Source organism: Tasmannia lanceolata, unplaced genomic scaffold (assembly GCF_043159265.1).
Source record: "Tasmannia lanceolata isolate RefF3 unplaced genomic scaffold, GAP_Taslan_0.1 ptg000012l, whole genome shotgun sequence".
In the NCBI taxonomy this organism is placed as follows: domain Eukaryota; kingdom Viridiplantae; phylum Streptophyta; class Magnoliopsida; order Canellales; family Winteraceae; genus Tasmannia; species Tasmannia lanceolata.
In genome coordinates, this window is record NW_027518689.1 from 20,526,937 (window position 1) to 20,536,710 (window position 9,774).

General features: G+C 36.6%; 1 long non-coding RNA gene across 6 annotated transcripts; it reads right to left on the reverse strand.

Moving 5' to 3' along the window:
• Positions 1–5,930: 5,930 nt before the first annotated feature.
• LOC143887104 (uncharacterized) lies at positions 5,931–8,984 on the reverse strand. 6 transcript variants are annotated; one of them, XR_013254043.1, is made up of 5 exons: positions 7,489–8,984; positions 7,184–7,282; positions 6,805–7,084; positions 6,367–6,533; positions 5,931–6,150 (listed from the first exon to the last, which is right to left on the reverse strand). It is a non-coding gene; the product is annotated as an uncharacterized LOC143887104 (long non-coding RNA). The 6 variants fall into 6 exon arrangements; XR_013254042.1 differs by having other exon boundaries at positions 6,805–7,098; XR_013254041.1 differs by having other exon boundaries at positions 6,805–6,879; positions 7,184–8,984.
• Between the last annotated feature and the right edge of the window lie 790 nt (positions 8,985–9,774).

Here is a 9,774-nt window from a genome sequence, read left to right on the forward strand (position 1 = left end):
GGGTGCAACTTGGGCCGGGCTCAACCCGAACCCAAGGGGTTCAACCCAATTTTGAGTCGGGTTCGGTTGGCATTTCCTCGGGTTGGGTTGGTTTAGGGATGACTTTTCCTAACCCGATTTATTTCAGGTTGGGTTAGGGTTGATGCCTTGGGAACTCGACTCGACCCACACCCGACCTCCGTCCTCTAATTTTATCTTGATTTTCATTTTGTTATTTTATTTTTCTATTTGGCCCAAAGTGAATCCGAACCAACCCGACCCGATTTCGGGTAGATCAGTTGGGTTAGGGTTGAGAGATTTAGAGGCGGGTTGGGTTAGGGTTGATCGTCCTCAACCTGAGGCTCGGGTTGGGTTAGGGTTGAGGGAATGCTATCTCAGGTTGGGTTAGGGTTGGCCTCAACCCGATCCAACCCGACTCGAGTTGCACCCCTATATCATAGTTCTAATCAACGGATTCGATTACGTCCACATGGAGACCCAGAGAGTAAATGTTAGGGAATGTCAAGAAACCACCATCTTTTTTCATTTTTCTACATGAAATTTACATGTATCCATTATTAAGCGTAGCAAATAGAAAGATCCGGATCGTCCTTATAGTGGACTCCACCATGGTTGTGCCCATGTGCCATAATAAATGGAGATCGACTTGTACGTAAGACATTAATTACTTAAAAATATAAAGCTAGAATGATAGCCAGAGGATTTAAATAAAAACAATGTATAGATTTCTTTGATAAGTATTCACTATTCAATAGAATAATTATTATTCTAGTATTAATTTCCTCCTAAGCTATCATTTATAACTTACAATTCTATTAATTAGATGCTACAACAATATTGTTAAGTAGTTAGTAGATGAAGAAATTTATATGGACCAATCTGAAGTCTTTATAGTTCAAGATCAAGAACACAGTGTATAGATTAATAAATTTTCTTTATGGTCTAAAACAAGATCCCAAGCAATGACATGTAAATTTATATAGTTTGAAGGCAACAAGAAACTCTTATCTAATAAATTTGAGATGAGGAATTGAGAAGAGCTAATGTAGCCTAGCAATTATAATACATAGAAACCTTGATGATTTTTTAACACAATGACACTATGTAGGGAAATTTTTAAAAAACTTTAGTCAATTTAAGTATGGCTAAATATCTACACCTTATGATTCAAATATGTTTGGGGTAAAACCGGACCACCGATGATACACTGACTTGTGGCAAGACCTGCAGAGATTGGACAAGACCACTCGGACAACCAAGAGCTGAGTGCCACCGACCACTCCACCTCACGGAGCAAAGAGATGCCTATCATCCGAATAGAAGGCATTTGCCCGAGAAGGGCCCTCGTTGCCAAGACCCCTGACAGAGTGCCGCCACGTGGTTCCGTCACCGTCTTGTGCCAGAGGAAAGACCTCGGGTTGCTTGCGCCACTACATGAAAGGACAAAGACTCAATGACGGGCGGGGCATCAATACCCTCGGTTGAGTAGAAGCCCCCAGAGGATCATATGACGTCATCGCCTGCTGACTCATTTCCACCACCATAAAAGATCATGCAACGTCCCATCACTTACCAGTGCTAATTCTGTCAGCAATCGTACAAGATCCCAACATCTACCAACCGCCAACATGTCACCTTCTGGGATGACACACCTCACCTTTCACACCACGTCATCTACTTGTAGCTTATGGCTTACCGTATTACACCACTGCCATCGGCCAAACTACCGTTCATCATGACGTCCGTCGTTGTCACATCGCACCCAAGAACACAGAACCTCAGGCTATAAAAGGACAACCCTTCACTCCACCCGGGGAGGATACTTCAATTCTGTAATACCCGGTCCCAAGTTGGGAAATTTATTTATTTTAATGGGTGTCATTATCAAAAGTTGGGTTGAATTCTTTTTGGGCTTGTAGGGGGTGTTGTTATCAAACTAAAGGGGAGCATTAAAGTATTTTTATGGGTGTCCCTATCAAAGTTACTAAATATAGTAAGTCCGCGCTTACTATAAATAGTAAGTTCGTACTTACTATAACTAGTAAGCCTGTTTTTTACTATAAATAGTAAGTGGGTCACACTACTTTAATTATAACCCAAATCTCATTAAAATTGGTATTCCTTATATTTAAGAATCCTTTCATGACACAAATTGCTTTATTTAACCAATAGAAAATCTACAACTACGGAAAGGGATAAACTATAAAAGAAAGGAGAATAAAAGAAGGAAACTAACTCAACCCCCAATTAAAGGAAAGATTTGGGCATTCTTTGGCATTCTTCATCTCTCAAGTATGTATCCTACATGTTTTTTCTTTAGATGTTCATGCTAATCACAATTATGCTAATTTTTGTGTTCTAAAATTATGTGCATATATTATGTACCTTTAAATATGAAATTTTTATCCCTAAAATATGCGTATATATTATTATATAGTTAATAATATCTAAAGGATATTAAAAATGGATCACATGGCAGAAAAACTGGTAGTAAATAAATGAAATAAAAGGCATTGAGAAATATGATTTGATGGATTGGGCGGAGGTATGAGTCGTACATGAATAATGAAATTTTGCGCCGGCCATGGGTTTCTAGCGCACCCCATGGTGGCAAATGCATCCTCTTTGACCGTGATGTCAAGAGGCATAGTGGCTAGTAGGCAACATTGTAAAAAGTTCCCACGCCCACTACCTGTAGACGAGGGCAGTGGAACGTATAGGGGGCAACAAGCTAAGGGAGCTTGATTGTCTTGCATGAGTCGTCTCAACTCATGCATTACAAATAATAATAACAAACATAAGTTTCTTACTTGTAAAACATTGTTTGCCTTATTAGAATAACTGTTTGACATTGTTTAAATGCCATAGCATGATCACAATTAATGTTTCAGGCTTTCTTTAGAGATGATTGTTATTATGTGCTCACCTAATGAATTAAGTTGTATCCTTTAAATTTAAAAATTGTTTAAGTGTGTATGTTTATTACCGAATGAATCTACTTAGTTTGTTGAACTAACCATATATAAATTTATATAGATCAGACGGTTAGGATCTCCTATCGAGATGATTTTTGGGGTATAACATATTTAAGTTGGGGCTCAACAAATGAATGTTTTCGATCAGGGTCCTTCTATTGTGGGTGATGTATTTTAAAAATAAAATTCTTGCAAGAATGTTCTTGATGGGACAGAAACTCTAGGTTGTTTAAGACACCTATACATGTAGGGATTTGCTAGGGACCATCGCAGTGTTGCATGAGAGAGCAACTACCTCATATGAATTATATGTATAAAACAAAATCTGTTGAAAAGTGAGCATGTGTTTGCTCTCCCATGCACACATGGTTTTAAATTTCGGTTTCGGCTAAAATTGTAGAGTTATCCGAAACCGAAAATTTAGCCGAAATCCCAAAATTTCGGGCTAAATTTGGTATTGATGCACAAAATCCTGGATTTTAGGGACGAATTTAAATTAGTTAACACAATAAAAAAATATTATTTTAATAGAAATTTCGACGAAATTAACGAATTGAAATTTCCGAAATTTAGACCAGTGTTGGAAGGGCTTGATGGGTGCAACTCGGGTTGGGTTGGGTCGGGTTGAGGCCAACCCCGAGCCTTGGGTTGGGGCCAACCCTAACCCAACCTGCCTCCTAATCGGGTCAGGTCGGGTCGGGTTCATCTCGGGCCAAATAGAAAAATACAGGGGAAAAAAGCATAACCCTAGAAAAACATGAGAAAACTAGAGGACAGAGGCTAGGTTTGCATCGGATTGGGTTGCCAAGTCCTCAACCCTAACCCAACCAGAATTTAAATCGGGTTGCCTTTTCCCAATTTGAACCCGTCGGGTTCGGGTTGAGCCCGACCCAAGTTGCACCCCTAATTTCCTGACAGGCCAAATTCACTTCATTGTATGTATGGCTAGGATCATCCGATCAGGGCATGCATGTCTCCCATCTACAGAGGTACCCACCAGATGTGTGGCCTAGATCGATGATCAAACTACTTGTGTCAATTTAATAAAATGGATTTAAGCTGCATTTCTTACTATCAATTTTTGGGTCCCACAGGGGGACATCTAGTGTAATTGAGACCGTTGATCTTGTGGACGATCATGACGTGACCTACATGATTCATATTGAATGCCACACGGACATCCCATCCGTAAGATAACTAACTGTACAAATCAACGGTTGGACTTTTCTTTGCGGAAACCCTAAACAAGCCATTATGGATCAAGGGGCTAGGATCGTCCAATCAAGCTGGCTAAAGGGACATGGGGCACGCTTGTGGACGTTGATCTGACCAGCTAATCCGATTACACCAGCATTCCTTACTTGGGCCCCAAAGAGTGGTTGTTATAAAAGAGAGTAACTTTAGCATATTTCTTGCTCGGGATTTGCTAGGCAATTTCGCAGAAAGCCATTTCGCTGCTCACTTTTGCATAAGAGAACAGCCACATAGCCTTTAGTAGATTTTGTCTTATTCATTTAATTAATCAGAGCTGGCTATTCTCTAATGCAAAAGTCAGGTGCGAAATGGTTTCATTTCCCGAGAAATTGCCTAGCAAATAATTGCATGCATTAATACTCCTTAATAATTTAAAGAAAATTGCACCACTTAAATTCAAAAAGATTTTGAAATTCCCACGTCCCAACTAAAGCCATGTTTAACAGTAATGAAAATTATTTCCATGGAATATTAATTTATACAGTGGTGGGAGAGGGGCAAGGGAGTAGGGGGTGGAGATCCTCTCCCTCCCACTCTCTCTTTTATCTCACCCCTTGAAAAATTAATATTCCTTGAAAAAAAAATTCATAGTTGCCAAACATGGCCTTTTTTTCCAGTTAGGCTAATAATCTCAACCATTCATCGAAAAGTGAATGGGCCGATTTCCAGGAAATCCACTCTGAATTTTTGTAAAATTCGTTTCAGATTGTGGCAGCCAAGTTTGAACCCCCCAACCAATTATTGGACTCAAAATGAAACGTTATTTTGGATACAATAATCTGGTTGGTGCTGACAATCGGTTTTCACAATCTGAAACGAACAGGGTCTTTTGATTATAACAACCGATTGTGAGTGCTAAACTGATTATTGGACTCAAAATCACATTTGAACAATGATACTGCTTCGGACAACATTCACCCGACGAAGCAGGTAGTCCTCCAGGGTTTTAATTTTGGTTTGGCAAACAAGAAGAGTATTCTGCTGATGTGGCACCCCAAAACTAACTAAAATCCATGGATTAACCAAGCTTTTGGGCAACCAAACAGAGCAAAGGAACTTTTGCTGGCGGTTCTAACGGCGGATAAAAGTGTAAAATACAACTCAACTAAGCCTTTGTCCCAAACTAGTAGGGGTCGGCTAATGAATCGTTTAGAAAATTTAATTGAAGTCGGATAAAAGTGAAATAATTTAAAAAATAATATTTTTTTAAAATATTTTAAATTAAGAAAAATCCCGAAAATTAGGTACAAAAAACCTGTGTATTCTATGTAAATCATAACATACACTAGAAGAGCTTTTCTCAGCTCTAAAAATTCCGTAAGGGCCTGTCTGGATACCTCATGCATTTGCATTTAGATTTGGATTTGAGTTTTGGAGACAAAATACATCATTCATCTTCATGATCATGTTTTAAGAGAGAGACAAAGAGAGAGATGGAGGGAGGGAGGGATGTCTCATCGCTGCTGCTGGAGCAACATTGAGGAGCACACGGTGAAGGAAGTTGCCACAAATATTGATTTCCAAATATGTCTAGCAGAAAAGATTTGAAAATCAGAATTTTTGGCAATGTTGAAGATGATTTGGAAATCTAAGGATCTGATCCAGCTCAAATTATCAACTAAATCCAAATCTAAATCTTGTGGGTATCCAAACGTGGCCTAAGCTAAATGTACACATCATAACATCTAAGGAACTGTTGGAACCATGTTGAAAGAGCTCTTATTTAATGAAACCAAGCAAACTAAAATATATCATCGTACTACAAAACATTATCTAATTTTAGAGGTTAAGTTCAATGCAAACTACAGTAAGGATCCACATTATGATCTACGCAAGGAAGAGAAGAACACTGTAGAGGATTTAAAAGTTTGTTGCATGAGTAACACCCCAATTTTCCACTTTGCTCCCCATTTTTTGCTTCCTGAGACGCAACAAAGTTTAAAATCATTCTTCTCATTTCTGACAAAGAGTTGTTATTCCAATTGGTAGAAAATCTATATATCCTACCAAGTGTTGGTAAAAATACACTGGAATTTCAGATTATAATAATAAACAACACAAATAAAGCAATAATCCACATGTAACCAAACCAAAAATAATAGAAAGAATCAAACAATAAAGAGAGAGAATGACTTACGGTTGAGTCGAGGCACTGATCTAAACCTTAAGGAAAATGTTGTCCCTTCATTTGACGAATCAACAGTGCAAATGGATTCTCTAGCATATGCCTCCATGATACAACTCGTCCGCTCTAAGGGGACGTGCACTTAAACAGCCCGGAACCCTTGAGAACATGCCTCACATCTGTGGAATAAATTGGGAAGAAGAAAAAACTTAAAAGCATGAGTGTATGTACGAATATTTATAGGAATTGAAGATAATACTTAAGATACACTTCTCTTTAATTGTAACTTTTAATAATATATATATATATATATATATATATATATATATATATATATATATATATATATATATATATATATATTGACTTTTCGCATAAAGTAAATAAATAAATTTTGAATTTTTAAATTAAAGAAAAAGATCAACACTAAGTAAAATAAAGATAGATCACCAAATTTTGGACTTGACGATGAACCTCTTCAACATCAATGCCAAAACCTCTCAGATCTCCTTGTAGTTGAACCACCTATAAAAATGGGGAAATGTTATCAGCACTACTGTATTTTGATGAGGGCACTCCTCACTTTAGGATCTAACCTATGGAAATGATTTTTGGGCCACAACGTATTTAGGCTGTGGCCCATCTAATGGACGGTTTGGATCATCCTATGGTGCGAACCATACTGTACTTTTAATAAACTGAGGAGTGCCCTCATCAAAATACAGTAGTGCTGATAACATTTCCCTAAAAAAATGGTTACATGAATTTCTAGAAATGTTGATGCTCTGCGTGAAACAGAAAAAAATATCAAATATAATCAGCTACTAACCAATCACACTTCATCTCTTGTAGCAGCATTAAGCACATCACACTCAATTATGTTATTATCCACACGAACAATTGTTGAAGATAAGTTTCTCTTGGTAGCCTGAAAAACCATAAGACCTTTGATCTAAGAAAAGGTATAATGCATGAGTGATGCAGGGAAAGTGCGACGGGGCGTTGCTCAAGTGTGTAGAGACATGCTCTAATGAGTTTTGATGTAGATGTAACAAAGAAATCATAATCTTGTGGGAGATTCCTTAAGTTCTCAAGTGGATGTGCATAAAGAGGAATTTGACCTTGAAATCTTACTGTGATCAACACAACTCAGCAAACCAATTCTGGATGTAATCTGGTCAGTCATAAACTGGTTTAAATTGGCATGTATAAACTGCCTTTTGCTATGATAAAATCCATCTGTCTGCCAGTGAGTGAGGCTTTAGAGCGGCTTCGGATCCCTCTAAGATTCACCATGCAAACTATTTGTCTGTACCTCACTAACAGAGAATAGGATAACAATTTGCTTGATGTCAAAATTCATTTATATGAAACAAACAACACCTATTCGGTTCACCTTCTTTCCAAGAAGCGTTTCCCAACAAAACACGTAGTTCATAAATGGAAGGAAAGAAAAGTTTAATGCTACCAAAATTTTGAAGGTTTCAAATGTCGTTAAAACCTTGGAAGTAATTATCTTCACCTGTAAAACAGCCAACAACCACAAAAATTATAATGTAATAAGAAAAAAAAGGAAAACATATGAAAATGTTGAAAGTTACCTTCTTATGTTCCCGTTTGAAGGGAACAAATCTTCTCTATGGTTCTGGCACATTTGAAAATGGGTGCTTTTTGTCGAGTGGGGAGAGAGAGAGAGAGGGACAACCACTTCTTTCAACAAGAACCATTTCATTCATAAACCCAATTTTCAAAATTAATATTAAAATTAGTAACGATATCGATAAATAAATTAGTATTTTTCGAGGCTATTGGATACCTCCTGACATCATCTGATTCCCATTAATTTGTAAATATATAATGACAAAAAAATTTCTATTATTCTAATATATTAATGATTGATAATGACAGGAGATGATGAGAATGAAATTGCAAGAATTGAGGCTAATCTTGGAGTTCGCTTTCAAATGAGATTGGCGTTTTTCTGTTTTTCTCAGGAGTAATTGTAAGTAGTGAAAACAGTTTTAGGTAGTGCTATGTCTAGTTGAGGAGAGAGTGACATAAGGTTGGTGTTTTTCTATTTTTCTCAAAAGTATTTGTAAGTAGACAGTGTAGGAAACTGTTGTAGTTGGTATTATATGATCGAGAATCATGAAAAGTCAGTGACGTTGATGAATTCTGTGTTGCTCTGTCTCTTGTCTATTTCTATTTGAGTTTTCTTTTTTGGAATGTATGAAAAATAGGAAAACCATGCAAATTGATTCATTAAAAGAAGAGGGTAAAATTTCTAAAATATTGCAAAATGAGATCAGGAAGAAGAGTTTTAAAAATGGAAAAAGTCATCTACAAAACTTCAAAATCTCAATTTTATTCAATTAATTAACAAATATTAACGAGAAATTGGGGAAACCAATATTTAATCTTGAAAAATGAATAAATAACTTGCAATATTTATCCACTTTGAACAATAACTTCTATATATTTCCCTGCTAAATGACAAAATGTTAAAAAGAAAAAGAAAAACAATATATATGGTGCTCCGACAAACCCTAACAATGAGTGGATTTTCTCAAATAAAACAAGAAAATGAATTGTTAGATGCATTTCATGTACTTAAGAGTATTTTGGCCATTGTACTTAACACACACACACACACACACACACACAGATATATATATATATATATATATATATATATATATATATATATATATAAAGAGAGAGAGAGAGAGAGAGAGAGAGAGAGAGAGAGAGAGAGAGACATATTAGTGAGGGGGGCTGGGGGAGAGCTCTCACTCCAACTCACATTCATCTCAATCTCATTTTCAACATGAATAATTATCTTACATTTTTTCAAATGTGAAATATTTTCAATTAATTAATCAGTCAACTGAAGGCAGAACATAATACCAACCAAGGTAGACATCAACATACCAAGCTAGCACCCAAACATGTAGCAACTAGCAATAACTAGAGATGCAATCAGAAAAATAGATATAAAGGGAAATAGGGGAAAAATAATTGTTGAACTCAAAATTTTACAAAAAAAAAAAGAAAATGAAAGGGATAAAGGTAAAATGCCTTGGTAAAAAAAGAAAAAAGAAATGGTGGTTACAGATTACGTTTTTCCTAAAATAAAAGGGATAAATGATGAGGTTTCGTAACTTCCCATAAAAGAGGGATGTTGAAATCGTGGAACGAACGGTAAGGGTGAGCTGATCGTTGGTAACAGCTCTAATAAGAGAAAGTGAAGATCGTGAAATTGAAGATAAGCGATGAGTTAGCATTAGCCAATGACACCAAGAAGCTCTATAAATAGAGGAAAGATACTTTTGAGAGGGACCGGATCATTTGGAGAGAAAACGACGCAAAAGGAAGAGAAGAACCAACAAAAAAAAAAGAAGAAAAAGGCAAAAAGGTAAA